Source organism: Eptesicus fuscus, chromosome 17 (genome assembly GCF_027574615.1).
Source record: "Eptesicus fuscus isolate TK198812 chromosome 17, DD_ASM_mEF_20220401, whole genome shotgun sequence".
Lineage (NCBI taxonomy): Eukaryota > Metazoa > Chordata > Mammalia > Chiroptera > Vespertilionidae > Eptesicus > Eptesicus fuscus.
In genome coordinates this window covers 61,803,376-61,821,982 of record NC_072489.1, presented here as the reverse complement: position 1 = coordinate 61,821,982, position 18,607 = coordinate 61,803,376, and the positions used below count along the sequence as shown (strand labels likewise).

At 45.8% G+C, this 18,607-nt stretch overlaps 1 long non-coding RNA gene across 2 annotated transcripts; it reads right to left on the bottom strand.

Moving 5' to 3' along the window:
* Window positions 1-1,170: 1,170 nt before the first annotated feature.
* LOC129151985 (uncharacterized) lies at window positions 1,171-6,210 on the bottom strand. 2 transcript variants are annotated; one of them, XR_008558693.1, is made up of 4 exons: window positions 6,193-6,210; window positions 5,837-5,923; window positions 1,498-1,516; window positions 1,171-1,299 (listed from the first exon to the last, which is right to left on the bottom strand). It is a non-coding gene; the product is annotated as an uncharacterized LOC129151985 (long non-coding RNA). The 2 variants fall into 2 exon arrangements; XR_008558692.1 differs by having other exon boundaries at window positions 1,171-1,516.
* Window positions 6,211-18,607: the final 12,397 nt, after the last annotated feature.

Below are 18,607 nucleotides of genomic sequence, written 5' to 3'. Positions count from 1 at the left end.
CTCTCCAGTTCAGTCGCGCATTAGCACTTAGCGGTGGCGGCTGCCCTGTCATCATCATCCATTATAACCGAGCTGCACACTGTAATGAGGTGCACTAATGCTCTGTTTACCATTTTCTCTTGCCATTGGACTGTCTGTTGCGAAGGGCAGCACACGCTGTTAGTAAGTGTGAGCACTAGGCTTTGAGCGGGCAGGTTTCCCTGCACCTGCTTCACTCCAGGCAGGACAGGTACTCACTGTCTTTTCTCCAGGAACTGAGGGTGACCCTGCTCTGTTGTAAGTCACACTTTGCTTGGCGTGTCTCACTCTGTTCAGAACTAAGTTCTGGGGATAGAGAAGGAACTGGGTCCAGTTAGGAAGGAGACAAGAATGTTTCAGACACTTGCCTTGGGGATAGTGGGAGGGCTTTGAAAGGACACCGGCCAGCAGGTGTCATGCCCTCACGTAACTGCTCACCAGTTCCATGATCTGCACTGGGGTCTTGGGGTTGCCTGGAAGGCGGAAATAGGGAACCAGAAAATAGGAGAAATGGATTGCTTGGGCTCCATGGATAGGTCAGCAAGTAGGTAGGCAGATGATGAAGGAGGGGGGCACCGCTCCCCACCGGCTCCAGAGCCAGGCTCAGAGAACAGGTCTGAGTCACAGCCTCTAGGAGCCCTGACTGACTAGGGACTAGCTGACCTAGATCTGCAGGCAAATAAACCTGCTGAGGTGAGGAGCTGTGGAGACTTCAGGTGACCTCACACTGAGAGTCTTCACAGCTCCGCCTCCTCCCTGTGTCACTGCCACCCCAGGAACCCTTAGACCCGACCCGCCCCTCCCTTCCTCATCGCCATGTTAGTGTCCACATGCCTGTGCACAGTGACCTAGTTAACTGGGTAACTAGTCAGTACTTGACTTCCCCAGGCCAGGTGCACACAGCCTGGAAACAGTTTTTAGCCGGGTGAAGAGTCTTACGAGGACCCTCCTGAAAGAGCCAGCCAGGGCTGACCGGGCACCACCCAGTGCACATTCAGCAGTAAGAGGCTGGCTGTGGCTTAGGAAAGAAACGTTTAAAATTTTTTATTTTAAAAATAATTTATTTAAAAAGTTTATTTTAAAAAATAAATGAAATCAAAACACTACTTGAGACCATCAAAATGAATTGTACATGTCAGTGTGACTGGCCCTGCAAGTCCCAGATTAAGCATTATCTCTGGATGGGTCTGTGAGGGTATTTCCAGATGAGATCAGCTCTAAAACCGTGGGCTCAAGAAAAGTAAACTGCCCTCCCCGTCGGTGCATCCAATCCAGGATCGCCTGAGAGAACAGAAAGGCGGAGGAAGGAGTAATTTGGAGTAATTTGACATTTTCTTTTTCCTCCTCACTGTTGAGCTGGGATATCTCTTCTCATGTTCTCCTGCCCCCAGACTGGGATTGGCAGCCCCAGCAGCTCATATGACTCCTCAGCCACTGTGATCTCGTGAGCCAACTCCCATCATAAATAAATACACATACCCTGTTGGTTCTGCTTCTCCTGAAAAAAATAAAATAAAAAATAAAATAAAAAAAAATATATATATATATATATAAAATGGCGGCCCCCAGACCCACAAGATGGCGGCGCCCAGTCCCCTCAGCCCCAGTCCCCTCAGCCCCGCTGCTGGAGTGTCTGGCCTGTCCCACCAGCAAACAGAGCACTGAGAGCAGGGCATGGTTGCTTCCTTAGTGCTGTGGCAGCGGGAAGCCGCCAGGCCCTGCACACACGGAGCCGGCGGAGGAGCAGGACCCTCTTAACATATACAACTGCTGGCTTATGTGTGCACCCAGTTCTCCTTTCCATTTTATAACTGTTTAAATTAAAGCTGACCGTGCTCTCTATTTAAAAAAAATACTCATTAGCTGTCTAAGAAGGGGAATCTATCAGGTTGGTTCTGTATGCTGAGAGAGATATTATATACACAGATGTTTTAGGCATGACAATGGTCTCTCAAATTTTGTTGATATAAATATTATGTTTTTGATTGATGAAGTTTGAGTCTGTCGTTTGCCTGGCCTGACAGTCTAATTGTCAGCTCTTCCTCCAAGTGCAGTTGATCGGAGTTTCTCACTTTTGGTTTCTGTAATCGGGTAGGATATACCTCAGTAATTTTAAGCATCAGCCTTACCTCCCGGTAAAGGAAAACTCATAAACTGTTCAAGGGCTCTAAACAGTCCTGCATTCACTGTGTCCCTACTTCAGTGTGAGGATAAATAGCCTCTCTCCACTCCACTGGATTAGAATCAGCCACACATCTCAAGATTTCCCGCTCCAGGTCCTCTTATCTCACACTCCGCATGCAGAGCCTGCTTAGTGGCAAGCTGAGCTATCCATTTAAAGGGGTTGAGTGACTTGTTTACCTTCACACTTTTGGGGAAACAAATCAGTATTTTGCTTAAGAGCCAATCGCATCCTAAGAAACTGATCATTTTTTTAAGTATGTGCTGCCAAAGCGAGCTCAGTTCTTATTTTCCCCTCTGAATGTGGAGTATATGTTTCTCTTGAATTCTAATTAAATTCAGACGATTATCAGTGGAATACCAAAAAAGTTTGGAGCAGAATGTTGAAGAGATATGTGGAAAGTATCCAGAAGAAAGTAGTGAAAATAAATAAAAGATGCAAACAGAAGACAAACTGGCTGAGAAGGAGTTCCTCCTGCTGCCCGCTCACTAATGCAGAATGTCAAGTGCTTATAAGCACAAATGGATGTAATCCCTCAGTGTCTGCTCAGAAGCCTTCCTGCACCAGTTTTAGGTTTTAGGGCAGTGTGATTGTTATTTCTAAAGAAGTTCAGCATTTAGGAGTTATCTCAAAATAAAACCAAGTTATAATAACACCCAAGTACGAATGGTGAGCGAGGACCCCAAGGATAACGGAAGAAAGATGGCATGCTTTTCTGAATCAATCACCAGCATCTTCACATTGATTTGTGCTGAGTACACATTCAACTCCATACAAAGTACGATAGACAGTCACCTTGAGTTGTTATTTTCATTTATAAAAATTATCCAAACATTCCCTATCTCGATGCTGCCCTTTTAAAAAAAAGTTTTAATTTATTTAGAGAGAGAGGAAGGAAGAGGCAGAGAGAGAGAGAGAGAGAGGAATGTGGATGTGAGAGAAAAGCATCGATTGGCTGCCTCCTGCACGCCCTGACCGGGGACGAGCCTGCAACCCAAGCTTGTGCCCTGATCGGGAATTAAACCAACAATCTTTTGGGGTAAAGGATGATGTCCCACCAACTGAGCCACACTAGCTCAAGGTAATTATCAAGTAATTTAACTGCTAATAAATTAAATATTGTAGGACATAGAGATATTTCATAATGATAAAATAATTATTTCATGAGGAAGACCTACAGTTCTAAATATTTATGCGCCCAGTAACAGTTTCAGAATATACGAGGCAAAAACTGACAGAACTAAAAAGAGAAAAGATAAATCTACATTTATTATTGGAGATTTGCCATCCATGTCTCAGTAATTGATAAAACAAGTAAACAAAAATTCATTAATGAGACCTAACTGGTTTGGCTCAGTGAATAGAGCATTGGCCTGCGGACTGAATGGTCTCAGGTTCGATTCCGGACAAGGGCATGTACCTTGGTTTCAGGCACATCCCCAGTAGGGAGTGTGCAGGAGGCAGCTGATCAATGTTTCTCTCATCCATGTTTCTAACTCTCTCTCCCTTCCTCTCTGTAAAAAAATCAATGAAATATATTTTTTTAAAAAATTCGTTAAGGAGGGATATCGGAAGAATACTATAAACCAATGTGACAATATTTACGGAATGCTAGACCCAAAAAACATCAAAATACACATTCTTTACAAGTGCACACAGAATGTATGCACCAGGATAGACTATATGCTAGGCCATAAAGTGAGCTTCAATAAATTGCAAAACACTGAAACTCCAGATATTTAAAAATTAAATAACATACTCCTATATAATCTATGGGTTAAAGAAGGCACAAGGGAATTAGAAAATATTTCAACTGCATAATAATAAAAATACAAAATATAAAAATGTGTGGAGTGCATCTAAAGCTGGCTCAGAGGGAAAAGCTAGTGCTTTAAGTGCTTATACCAGAATAAAAAGAGACTTAAAAGCAGTGATCAAAGTTTCATCTTGAGAAGCTAGAAAAAGAACTTATTTAACAACCAAGACAAAAATAAGAGCAGAAATACAGAAATGTAACAATTTAAAGTTGTTTTTTAGGAAAAAACCTTGAGTCCAGTGACTGCCATTTCCTAGCTGTGACCATGTGGAATGTGGAATGGACTTGACTCTCTGGCTGTACGATGGAGTAATGACGGCACCTCCATCAGATGAGGGATGAGAGAATGCTTGTAAGGAACTGGGCACAGCAACAGCTTGGAAGCAATAGCACAATAAGTGGTAGCTATTGTGTTTATTATTCCAAACCCTACACTTACTCCACATGCCCCAGGACCCTCTGCAGCTGACAGATGGTAATGACTAATGCTGAAAGACAGACATTCTATTCTCTGATGCCATCACTTCTACCCATAGTACGTGGATCGTATACAAAGTTAACCTTCAGCCCATCCCTTGTAAGGTACCCCGAACTGTACTTATCAAATTCTACACTTTCAAACTTCCACCTGGCATGTTTACACCAAAGTATTCTTTTTACTTACGCCTAGTAGTAGCCAATTCAATACATTTGAGTAAAATCAATGAATTTGTATATTATAGAAAGTATACCAATAGAAGACATTATAGTAACTTCCTCAAATGTTTTGAGAAGGGTTAACCCTGGCAAAATTACAGAGCATGGAAATTTGCTCTCAACTTCTCCCATTTTTCAGGGGTGACTCTCACCAGAGCCCCATCCAAGCTAGAGGCCCGGTGAGGTGGTAGTCGATAAATGTTTGACTGGGCTTCCTGGGAAAATCTGCCTATAAATAGGGCATTCTTAAGAACTAAAGAGCCCGTGGATTTAAAGAAGTAAATATGGACCTTCCAGCTACTGCTTGGGAGAAATCTGGGTCAGGAACACCTCTCTGGTTTCCTTTACATTCATCCAACACAATTGTATGTCCAAGGTCTGTATAATGTCACCAGAAATGCCTTAAAGGAAGGAATAACATGCTAAGTTTACAGAAATATTAAGAATCATAACATTAAAAATACCCCTAAGATGTCATCTAATTAGTCCTCAGCTTTTGGCCAAGATTTCTCCTGAGCTCTCTGGCTGCATGACTTCCAGAAGGTTTTGGAGAGTGATGGAGCTACAGTTGTTTGAGGTGTAACTGAGAACCCAGAAACACTCGAATAGCAGTGGAATGTTCTTCACTTCATTGTTGCTGCTGCTCAGCCAAAAGGAGAGGCACATACAAACATTACCAAAGCGGAGTTCCAGATGGGAATGCAAATGCTGTTTCAGCTGTTAACCAACCCAGCAGAAGCTGAGTGACATAGACAGTCCCTCTCCACCAGCCACATCGGAGCGGCTCCATTGCCAGGCTGACCAATTGGAAGGAGAGCCATGGTTGGTTGTCCCTGCCTTACTCATTGCTAATAGCAGGAGGACAGTAATTCATAATAATTACAGAAGTGAAGGGCAATAATTAGCAGGACAAATTAGCTATAAATGATTCAGAATTTCAAAGTGAGAAGATGACCTTTTCACTTCTTATCTGGCAGTGACAGATTGCGTCCTGATTTGAGAAGAAATTAAAGTACTCTAACACATTATGGATTTTCTTCACCTTCCAATGGGAACTGGGCCAAGGTAATTAAAACCATGGTAGGAAGCATGAACTTCAGGATATTCCTGGGTGGCTTTCTCACCTGTTCACCTGGAAGCAGCATCTTTCTCTTCAGCCCATCCTCAGCACACGCTCTCATAGTTATGAGAAGGACAAATGGGAATTCCTACTGCATCATACTTGATTTAATTAACGTTAATAAGCTTGCTATGATTCTCACTCTTATTAAAAATTATTGTTGGAATATCCACATGCTGAGATATTTATTAATCTAACAAATAATTTCACTTCCCAATAAACATGGCATTGTGGACTTATTCTTGGATATTACCCCTCTGAAAACATGGCCAGGTTATTCTTGCCATTTCACCCGATGAGCAAAATTAGAGTCCACTATGAGGAGTTAATGATGCCATTTACCTCCATTGGCATATTAACCTGCTAAAAGGCCCTCAGTTGCTCCTTCTCTAGGAAGAGGCTTCCTCTGCTCTCGAATTGCACATTCTATCCACATGACAAACCCCTGAGCGGCTACGCTTCACACTCCCCCCACAGACATGGACTCCCTCAGGGATTTCCTTTGGCTGAGTCTTCAGTGGGGTCCCTTGCCCCTTCTCCCCGCCCTCCCTTCTGTCAAAGGCACCTCCCTTCAGTTATTTGGTAAAGAAGAGAATCATAATCGAAAGTTAGCAGTGGTGGCCTGTTCATCCCCACACTGGTTGGCAGTGTCCTATGGACTACAGGAAGTGACTGATGGTTACCAGTTCAGATCAAGCCTGGATTAGATCATGTCCCCTGAGCAGAAAGAGCCTAAGAATGTGGCACTTGCCACTGAGGGGTGGGGTGGGCGTGTGGTGTGCATTCCTGTGTGAGATCTGGGATTGTGGGAACCATAGGGAGAAGGAGAAGGGAGGGGAGTGTCTACCTCTCAGTGGTGCATTTCCAGGTGGCTGCTTTTAGGAACAGGCAATGTTCCTTACAGGGACTCTGAACTGTTCTAACTCTGGGACTTGGATCTAGTCATCTACCAGTCCAGACTGAAATTTCTTCCTCTGTTTCCATGAGAGTCATGGGTTTATATGGCTGCATTACATAGGATCAAACCTAATACCTTTTTCTTTAGTACTTTAAAACTAATGTGACTTTGTTTTGTAAAAGTTACATGAACTCATAGTTTAAAAATCAGAAAATAGAAAAAAAAAACCAAATCATTAAAAATCCCATCAACCTGAAACAACCAATTTTCATTCATATTTGATGGATATCATATGTACAAACAAAGTGACAGATAGATGGTTTAGAAAGATGGGATTATAGTATATTTTCTTTTTATTAATAAAATATTAAAATTCAGTTTGCTTGAATGTAACTAAGAAAAGGGAAATGAAATGGATGGAATTGCTTATTTCAGAAGAATGTCCCCATGCTGCCGTTGATGGGATTCTGAGAGCTCTTTGTAGGTCACTGCGATATCTTGTCTGAAGCTGTGGCCTTAAAAATATTGGTTGAATGAATAGATGAATATATTCCTGTATTATTTGTTTTTGAGAATTGATCTTTCTCAAACTAAAATCATTCAGCCTTGCATGGCTTTGAATTCAAGATTGATTTTGTGTTTGTTCATGGATTATTAATTCTTTCTCAAACATTTATTGAGACATTTTTCAGGCACCATGCTAAGGGCTGGATTACATGTCAACATGTCACCGCCCGCCCGCCCCCCCACAACCCCTCTGACTGGCTGTAGACTTAAAACCTCCTGCCAGACCTGCCTTTGCCCCTCCAACCTCATCTGTGGTCACCCTGCCTGCCGCTCTGGGACTCTAGTCACACTGTCTCCCACTCTTCTCCTTAAATGCTTCTTCTGGCCTTGAGGCCTTGGAGTAGGTTACTCCTTCCATTGAGTGCTATTCCCTATCTTCTTGCCTGGAGTGATGGTTATATTTTGTGTCAAGTTGACTGGGCCGTAGGATACCTAGTTATCTGGTTAAACATTATTTTGAGTGCATCTGTGAGGGTATTTCTGGGTGAGATTAGTGTTTAAATCAGTGGGCTGACTAAGCAGATCGCCCTCCCCAATGTGGATGGGCCTCACCCAATCAGTCGCAGGCCTGGATAGAAGAACAAAAGGCTGAGTAAGGGAGAACGGGCTCTTCTGCCTGATTGTGGTTGAGTTAGGACATTGATCTGCTTTTGGACTTGGACCAGAATTTACAGCGTTGTCTCGCCCAAGTTTTCAGCTCATCAACGGCAGATCTCAGGACTTCCCAGCCCCCATAACCATGTGAGCTGATCCCAGATAATAATTTCTCTTGATGCTTTTGTGCAGCCAGGTTTGGGAATGAGTAGAGCATGTGTCCCCTTCTAGTTTGAATCTTGTTTGAATCCATATATTCTTTGAAAAGTGCTTTGCTGACACTTATGTAGACACACGTTTCTTATTGTTTTTGGAGAAGCTAATAAGGATTGGGCCTCACAGAACTGCTGAGGACTTAAAGGGAGCAGTTTAATCCTGGGCTGTCATGTTGAATTGGTGGCTTCTGGCCGAGCCATCTGGTCCAGTCATGGTGCACCGCATCCCATCCTGCGTGCTTGGCAGGGTCTCCTTCCCATCAGTATTGTTCAGAGAGCTCTGGATGGGAATTTAAGCTTCTTCAAATGGGATGTGAGGGAGAAATTGTTGATGAGTGGAAGGGCTAGATGACATGTGTCCACCCCTACCATTTTACATGGGGGAGGGGAGAGTGTGTAATAGTGTAATTGAATGACACTTCAAAGTCTTGCCCAGTAGAGCTCTGTGGGCATTCCCCCCCCCTGCCAAGCAGAAACATCTCCATTTCTTGCCAATGTGTTCTTTTCAGTCACTCTTAACATCCCTCCCGCCCCCCCCACTCCCCGGAACTAGAGATGGAGGAAATGGCTGGTCGGCGGCTCTTTTCTTTGCCAGTGCAGGTGTTGCTCAGCCTCATGCTCTCCATCGTGATGCCCAGTTCTTAGTCACAAGCCTGCGCCGTGTGCAGTTACTTCGCTGGTACAGAGACGAGGATAAATCGTGTCATTTCTGTGCTGCGAGGCCCTTTCACGATAGCTATAACATGCTGCATCTTTGGGGAAGGAAACCAGTGGATTTCCCCATCTGCACTGAAGACCCTGACAGTGTTGCCTGCAAGTCAGAAGGGAAAGATCTGGGTGTTTGGGGAGATAAACAAAGCTTCGGGTTGTCTTGTTTTTGAGGTCTTAGTCTAGCCAGATGTGGCATAGACACAGGAAGCAGCACAGCCATAGTCCCAGATATTTCAGGGCAGCCTCGATTAGACAGGTTCTGCCCTGTGGTTCTCCTAGTCCTTGTCACATAATTCCCTCTGAAACCGAACCAGCTGTCGTCGGTTGTAGGTTATGTGCCTCTTAGCTAAATTGTTCTTTTGAACCTTGCTTTTTTATTTTTATTTACCAATGCATCCTGGAAGTTATTCCATATCACTTTATAGAGATCATCCTCATTCTTTAAATAAGATGGGCAATATTACTCCACTTGGTAATATTAAGTACCATAGGTTTATGCAGCTAGTCTTCTGTGGGTATGCATTTGGGCTATTTCCAGTATTTCGCTATTTCAAACAACATGAATAATGTGTGCATATGCTGTTTCTGACTTGTAGAGATGGCTTTTCAGGGTAAATTCCAGAAGTGAGATATCTGGGGAAAAAGTTATCCACATGAATTCTGAGTCAGGCAGATGAAGAGGAAAATGTCAGCTTTATTACTCAAAGAAGCAGTTGGGAAACGTGGCTTAGGAGCTTCCTATTGTATGCCCCCAAATTAGGCAGACTTCCTAGTAACCCCCAGCCCAGGCCATTCTGGAAAACATGGTATCACTTATATGTGGGACCTAAAAACATCCAACTGTAAAGACAGAGTGGAATCATGGTTACCAGGGGCTGGGGTGGAGGAATAGGAGAGAGACCTTTAAGGGTATGAACTAGTAGGTGAGTCCCGGACACCCACTGTGCAGTACAGTGATATAGGGGACAGCACGGCATTTTAAACATCAAACTTGCCAGGAGGCTGGATCTTATTCCCTCCCACTAAAGAAATGATAGTCCTGGGAGGAGATAGAGGGTTAGCGGACACTACAGTGGCAATCTTATTGTAATATATACATGTGGCAAGTCAACCTGCTGTACACCTTGAGTTTACACAATGTTCTGTATAGTTACATTTCAGTTAAAAAACATCTGCAGTATAGTAACTGCTCCATAACTAGCCCTCTTTCTGTGATTAGCAGACATTGGGAACATTGGGCTCGGGGAGATTGGCGTGGTGCTTACGCATGCGTGAAAGGCCCCAGGAAGTTGGTTTCTTTCTTTGTGATCACACTGAATTTTGAAATTAAGCCTTTCTCTTCTGCTCAGAAACAAGGCTGCAAATATGCCTTGAAGGTTTGTTTGCAGGAAATAGGACGATTTACTCTGGTACCAGGAGCCATTCCCTCTGGAATCTCTGCACTGCTGGGTGGCCCCTACGAGCTCAGGAAAAGAAGTACAAACAAGCTTCTCTCTTGGTGGTGAATCCCCGTCCGCTTGGAAATGAGGCCGGCTTCTGGGGCCTGCTGCCCTCATCCTGCCTGGTCAGAAGGGTTATCCTATGAGAGTGGGTCTGGGGTTGGCTGGAGCAGCACTGAACGGACAACTGAAAGGAGGTGCCAGTTAATCTGAGCCTGACCCCCGGAGCCTCGTGAAGGCTGCCTGTGCTTTTGCCCTTTAGATGCTGCAGCACTGGAGGCCGTGCCTCGCGTGGGCACCAGGTGTGCTGGGTTTGCAGGGAGGACGGTAATATGTCATTCGGAATGTGTAACCTGAGCACATTGGGATTGAATTTCAATCCTGCGACCAAAGAAAAATGATTGCTATAGAGAAGGTAAATTTTTCTTTTTAAATGACTGACAACGTTGTAAAGTTGTCTGTAAGTTATTCTGGAATGCCCCCAATTGCAGTGCTTCAAGGCTAGTCTGCAGAATTGTGTAATGCCTCCATCATTTGTTATGATTGTCATTTGTCCGCAGATAATTGAGCCCACGGCTCAATCCACGTCAGTACGGCAATGATTTGAGCATGTCAGTTCCACAGGGGCTCCGTGCTCTGGACTGCACTGCGGCTCTGCGGGAGCAAGGACCAAGCAGCCTCACTGTTGATGCTCATACCACAGCAACAAGCCCAGGCCTGCCTCTTGCAAGGTCTGAATTAGCCCTTATTGTGATTGGCTGGTTAATCTCTGAAGCATGCTGCTCTCTCAGCTATTTTTTAAAAATCTATATATCATCTCTCTGTCCATCTATCCATTGCATCCCAACCTCTGTTAAAAGTGCTTTTCATGTATTCATGCATTCAGTTCTCACAGCAACCCCATGAAGTGGGTAGTATAATTAACCCACATTTTTCAGATAATGAAACTGAGACACAGAGAGGTTTAGCAATTTGCCTGAGGTCACACAGTCGTAAATTGTGGAGCTTGGATAACCTGGCAGCTATGCCTCACCCTCACTCATTTATTCATTTGCTCAAAGGGCAGGTCAGTGGGATGGGGGGAAACCAGGAGGAGCATAGATTTTTTTCTTTTGTAGACTTTTCCCAACCTCATGATTCTAAATTAAGCTGAAGGCAGAAAAGATGAAGGCCCAAAGAAATGCAACAGTATCTGAGTGCATGAGCATACGATGCATACCCCGCTCGGAGGGCATGATGGAGAGAGGTATGAAGACCCAGTAAGAGCAACCTCACAATCCCTCCCAGGAGAACTTGGTAATGACTCCTTCTGGAAACATAAGAATAAGACTCTTCTGATATTTAAGAAAATTCTGTTCACATCTCGAGGCTGATGGTATTCCCCTGGAAGAAGATTAATAATATAACATAGCTGAAAATTCTCTTGCAGCTCAGAAAAAGTATTTAACATTTAATAACAAATTTCACCCTTGAAACATTAAATATATATCAGTGATTACACATAATCCAATTTTGTTTTTCTGTATCTTTAATTGTAGTGATGTTTGGATTTTAAGAAAAATAATAATTAAGGTAAAAGCCGGAGTGGTGATGCTAATCTATATTCCACTTTCTAAAACTTCTGTGGGTTGGTTTGCTGATGGCATAGTTCCAATAATGAATAATTCAGAGGAGCACGGGGAGGGTGTTCGCTGGAGGCGGAAGAACGCCTTTGAATTCCTGCCCCTCTCCTGGGCCTGGAAGCAGGCACTGCCTACAGGAAGCCCTTTCCACGGGAAGATGGGCCCTGTTCTAGACTCATGGGAAGCAATGGCATGACCAGTGAGTCTCTTTTTCTTGGAAACTTAAGATGGAGATAAGCCACCTGTCCTCCCACATCACGGCTCTGGTCTCTGCAGTATCATCAAACGAGGCTTTGCAGGAGGTCCTCAGTCCACCGAAGCCGACTGGTCTCCGGTGTGTGGATCTGGGAGGAAGCCAAACTGAAAACTGCACGGAGTCAGTGCTTCCAGCAGCCCCTGCACGCGCTTCTCCAGCATGCTCTGCTTTTCTGGTTTCTCCGGGTCCAGAATGCAATCCCTTCTGCCTTCTGGATTCTGAGCCTGTTAGCCAGCCCTGCCCCCAAGGAAGGCGGATGGGGATTGAATGTCATCAGTCAAGAGGCCCAAACACCCTCTCCGTTAACCCGTGGCCTCTTGATTTGCCTGCCCCCACCTCCAGTTGGTGCAAACCCCGTGAGTGGTTTCCTTGTATTTGTTGAACATACACATAGAAACACATGTCTACAAAGGAAGTGAATGTGTCCGAGTCAAATGGATGATCTGTCCGCATGCCCACCCATTGCTCCCAGCTTTGCTGCCAAGTCTCCTTCTCTCACCTCTGAAATATTTTAGGAGCCTTTTACTGTGATGACTTGGCATCGACGGAGAGGGAAGGGCAGGAGTGATGAAAGCTTGAGGGGTTGAGGCAGGAAAGAAAGGTTTGCTCATCCTCTGGGCAGCTGTGCTCAGTGGGCTGGTGCTCCCTTCCCCCCAGTCAGCGTTGAAAATGAGTGGGTGCTTCTGATTATCACATGACTCAGAGTGGGGGGCGCACATTGCTACGGTATGTCCTGTAATGTGGGGACAGGCTTCAAAAACAAGCCATGCTGTATTAAGTTTCCTATGTGTGCTGTAGCAAACTGCCACCAACTTACTGGCTTAAAATAATTTGAATTTTTCTATATATATATATATATATATATATATATATGTGTGTGTGTGTGTGTGTGTGTGTGTGTGTGTGTATATATATATATATATATATATATATATATGGCTAATATGCTAAGTATCTGACCATCTGACCAGTCACCATGACAAACACTGACCACCAGGGGGCAGACTTTCAACGCAGGAGCTGCTGTGACGCGCACAGAGAAACGGCCCCTCTGACCTGCCGCCCACAAAGCAATACTCGGCTTCCCCCAAGTGGGACACAGGCCCCAACCCCTCCGTGGAGTGACAGTCCACCAAATCAAAACCAACGCTGCCAAGATCCCATGGCACAAAATGTGGCCCACAACCCAGGCCAGCCCTGAAACAGTGACTGTGGGCACCAGGTAATGACATCACATAGCAACACCCAGCTTCCTCTCCCTAGTGACGACTAGCCTCCTTGCAGTTTCTTCAGCCCAGGAACATGACTTGCTTTATAGCCACGTGCAAACATTTCACACTTTAACCAAATGTCTGTGAAGCATTTTCCCGTGCCTCATCTCATTTGATCTGGAGTAGATAGATAGGAGACTCGGTGGAATCCTGTTTTCTATTTATTGGCCGGAAAACAGATACTTAGAAACCTTAGAAACTTGACCCGACTGAAAAGAAGTAAGAAATGGTGTACCTTGAAAATGACTTCAGGTTTTCTCACTGCACAGAATATAGTCAAACACTGCTGCAGTTAAATATTTTACCCTTTGTTCTCCCTGCATGATCTATAATAATCATCTGCTTCATGTTGGTATTTACTGCTCTGTTGCTGGCAATTACTTGAAAGAGAAGTTGGGGTCCTTCACTGGGCTGGGAAAAGTTTAGCTACTTCAGAAAGCAGGTCTAATTAAGCAAGCTTATCTCTCTCTATAAAGCTCTCACTGGCGCCAGTCGCACGGTGTGTTTCCATCTGTCATTGTCGATCGTGAATTTGGTTGACACTTCGGTTATAGAGAAAGGCGAATAGTGATATTAAAATATTTCTTCTAATTAATTTCCTTTCAATGTGCACGAATTCATGCACGGGGCCTCTAGTTATAATGTTCAGTTCAGCGTGGGTCTCACTGAGTTAAGGTTGGGATGTCTGCAGGGCTGGATTTTCTCCCAGACTCTGGTTTCTCTCTGTCCTCTGCCTTCTCACACCTCTGGAGGCCCCTGCATTCCTTGGCTCACAGCCCCTTCAGCCTCATTAAACCAGCAGTGCAGCTAATCGCTCAGACTCTGAATTTTTCCTTCTGTTGTCACACACCTTCCTGACTCTCCCGCCCCTCTCTTATCCTTATAAGGACCCAGACATTGGTCTACCCAGACAATCCAGCATAATCTCCCCATCTCATCTTAAATTTTCAATTTAATCACATCCACCAAGTCCCTCTCACTACATAGGTGACATGGTCACAGGTTCCAGGAATTAGAAATCTTTGGCAGGGGCATTATTCTGCCACCCACACATGCCCTTCACCAATGTCCAAGTGATTTTGGACTCGATGGGCTAAGAGTCAGTTTCGTTCTTTTCTTTCTGGTGATGGCTGGAGTCTTGTGTCTTTCTGGATAGAGAAGCCTGATGATCCACAGGGCTTTTGTCCACTGCATAGGAGATAGTGGGTGTCCGGGCCACACTGAAACTCCCTGCCTCGTAGGCTAGAGTTGGGCTGTGCCAATCAGTACCCCTGTGCCCCATCTTTCTCTCTGAAGAACCAATATGGTGTCCTGCATATTTTCAAGTCTCAACAACATACCTTTGTCTGGAGGCTCCCTGATGTGGCCAGTGAATTTCTCATTCTCCCCAAGAACAACACCCATCACCTCCGTTCACCCACCAGCCCAGCTGGCCAGCTTCTTGGTTTCATTTCCATGCCTGCTCAGCCACTTCCTCCCCTTCCACTTCAGTTTAATTTTTCTACCTGAGTTGGTTCATTATGCTTTGTGTATTGTTCAAGTTCTTTTTTCTTTTTTTAATTAACTTTTCTTTGATTCTTAATTTTAATTCCAGTCCAAGTTTTTTTTTTTCAATAAGCACTTTAATAATTAGACCCTCCTCTACCCAGTTCCCAAGATAATAACAACTGAGTGTGTCCTACCCATCTCCTGCGACTCAGTTTCCCTTTCCTGTATGAACGTGCCTTTTCTTAGTGCCCCACCAGATCTCATCGCCCACCTGCTTGTAGTGCCCATTCATTTGCAGCTATTATTTATGGTGCACATGCCATGAGCTAGGCCCTGTGCTGTCACACTGCGTAACTTATGGCATCTGCGTTTCTGTTTTCCCTGGTGGCTGCCCCTCCACGTGGTGTCAGTTATGCAGAATGAGTCTCTGAAGGCCGTGCTGGTGCACAGACACCGAGTTACTGCTGGGCAGCAGAAAACACATTTTCCTTTTAGAGCTGCTCATGGAGTCGGCATGCTGACTCACCTTGTAATGAGGCGACTACAGAACTGCCTCGTGGTTGGTGTGAATTGTTGGGATATCTGTCTGAATTTTGGTTTCTCAGCCTAGATGTTTCCATAGCATTTTGTGAGGTCAGAATGGCCAACATTTTTGAGGTCACAGTGGGTGACATTGAGTCTCTGGTCAGAGGGCCAGCTGAGGAGATCTAGGTGTAGCTCTGGGGGGTGAAGGTCAAGCCTATAAATTCAGTAAAGGGAGATCTAGGTGTAGCTCTGGGGAGTGAAGGTCAAGCCTATAAATTCAGTAAACTCACCATCACCCAATCCTAGCTCCAGCCCCCCTTCCCTGGAAGGGCCCTTCTGCTGGACAGTGTGTGCCTAGATGGGGCCTGACCGCTGACCTAACGGAGCTGGCGCTCTCTTGGCACCCTGGGCCACTTGGGACTTAGAAGGCTGAGACCTATCGCTAGAGCCCAACCCCCTGGGGCTGGCCCAGGTCCCGGATCCCCAGGCTGTGCGCTGTTTTCTCCCTGGCCTTGCCCTTTCCTGACATGCTTTACCCTCCGTGGAGCTACCGACTGTGCCCTGATCTCTCTGTGGCCTCTCGTCAGCATCCACTTGTCTTCTGTTCCCTCCCTCTGTCCCTCTCCCTCCTCATCTCAATTCTCTTCCTCGCCTCCACACACTTACTGAGAACCTACTTCTAGATCAGGCAGCTATTTGATGGGTGTGCATTGTGGTCTCTGAGGCTGTGTTCTCTACTGGGGGCTGGGCAGGCTGCAGAGGGTCGGGAGCAGGTTGGTGAAGAAGGAAGAGGCAGCCGGTCTGACAGGAGCTCTGTCCAGATCCTGCATGAAAACAGCAGCAGAGCCCAGCCTTTCTTAAGGACGTGACAAGTTGGGTCCCTGTGGTGCTTTGCAAAAAAGACCATTTGGCAAATCATGTGACACAGGAGCTGTATACACTCGGCACGCTTACTGCGAAATTGTGGACCCAGACAGAAGAGCTGCCCATAACATGTGGATGGCCTCAGCCAAGGGTGGGGCAGGGTGGGAAGCAGTGGAGGCTGTAAGTTCACAGGAAGGCTTTCCAGAACATGCGAAAAGATGAGACCTCAGACCCAAGAGCTGAAAGCCTCGCTAAGACCGATGTCCTTGAGGATGGAGGCTCAAATGCTCAGCGACCAGCGATCATTCTCGGAAACACTCCAGGCAGAAAGGCTAACGATGCTGTTTGCTTTGAGGGAGTGTGTAAAGGAGATGAAGAATGATACTCTCCTTAAAAATACAAAAGAAGGATGGTCTCGGAGGAAAGGCATGTTGACTTAGAGTGGAAAGGAAGTGTATGTATTCCTTCAATGCCTCAGAGACAAGCAGCTGTATTAATTGTCAGTTAAATGATGAGCAATCAATACTAATAAATTCCCATGTCTATGAAAGGGCAGCACTCCATGAGGCATGGGTCCTTTCTGTCCTACGGATCAAATTACCCTGCTAATATCTTCTCGGGGCAAAGGGCTCCGCCCTAGGAAAGGTTGTGGTTAGACATGGAGGTGAACTTCCTGGCATGAAATGAGACTTTCAGACACGAGGAGCAGTGCTTGACACCAACCCTCATAGGAAACAGGCGCATGGAACCACAGTCCTACAGCCCTCCTCACCCCACACCACCTCCTTCCAGAAGTTCTAGAAGAGCAAAAACGGCACTTGATCGGGCATCACCTGACAGATGTGGTGCATCTCTGAATTATATTGTAAACCTGAAAATATATGAGTTGTGCTTCGCATTATCCTTTTGAAATTCAGGTTTCCACTTTGGAAGCAGCAGTTTCCCGACACATTAATATGCCAGAGCCTGGCCAGGCCGATAGCCCGTGACCTGGCTCCAGCTGGGGTCTCCCCCAGGGGAGCAGGGAGCCTCGCCGCTCGGAGCTCATTAGCTCAGAGAACACACACATTATGCTTCCCGGGCAGGGTTCTGTGTGTCACCCCGTCCCGCTGTGCTGAACTTTGTGCCTGCAAATGAGCCTGTGAAATTGGGGTCATTAATATGCTTCAGGAGCTCTGGACACGGTTAGAAAGGAAACGTGGCAGCAAGCAGTTCTCATCACCCCCTCCTCCTGGCCCAGGTGCCCCCTCCTGTGATTTCCAGAAGGCCTGCAGCACAGTGATGGAGAACACGCTGGGGGATGGTGTGCCCTTGACTGGGGTGAGGGATGCCCATGGCTGCACAACACCTTTGGGTGTGTCTGTGGGGTGTTTCCGGAAGGGGCTAGTGCTTGCATCGGTAGCCTCTCCAATGTGTGTGTAGGGGGGTGGGGGGGTGGGCACCGTACGATCCCCGAGGCCTGACCAGAGCCCAGAGAGGGAGAAGGTAGGCATCTCCTGACCTCAGACGTGGGCTCCTGTTCTCAGGCTCAGTCCGAGGTCACCCCCACTCTCCAGGTCTCCAGCTTGTGGACGACAGATCCTGGGCTTTCTCAGCCTCTGTAACTGCCTCAGCCAATGCCAGCAATAAATCCTGTCTTGCAGACATCTCTCTCTATCCTGTGGTTCCATTCCTCTAGACAACCCGGACACTTCACTGTTAACCAGCCTTTGGACCCAGGACCCAGTGCTCGTCTCCCTGGGAGGGTGGTTTGACCATGTCGACGGCCTTTGTTTTTAAACCCAAGTGGCTGCATCGCTCCAGGGGTACTCGTACCCGGAGAGAAGGAACTAGCCAGAGAGAGCCCTGCTTGTCCCTGTGCCGAGGGCTGCCCTGCCCTGGCCTGGTGACTTTGTGGGCAGAGCGCTGACCTTCAGCTGAGGAGAGTGAGAGATGAGAGACCTGCAGCTGAGGGTGGCATTGACCTTGCCCTGCAGGTCAAACATCTGGCCTCACACAGTCTCCTCTCCTCGGGGGCAGCCAGGGATGGAGTGTGATGGAGAGCCCTGGGTTTCTCCCACCAAAGCCCCTGAAAATCACCACCTAGATTATTTTTACAGTTAGTACAACATCTGCCTCCTTTTAGGATCTTTGTTATTAGGATCTCTGTTATCTCTGAGGGCAGTGCTGAGTATGAATTTACACAAATTTTTAAAAAATCTATTTGAAAACTGTATATTTTACATGTTGCTAATGGTATATAATTAGCTATTGAAGTCAAATGTTTTTAACAAAATAAGGAGTTTGTAAAAAATTAATTGCTAGATTCCATTTTCCCTTTTATAC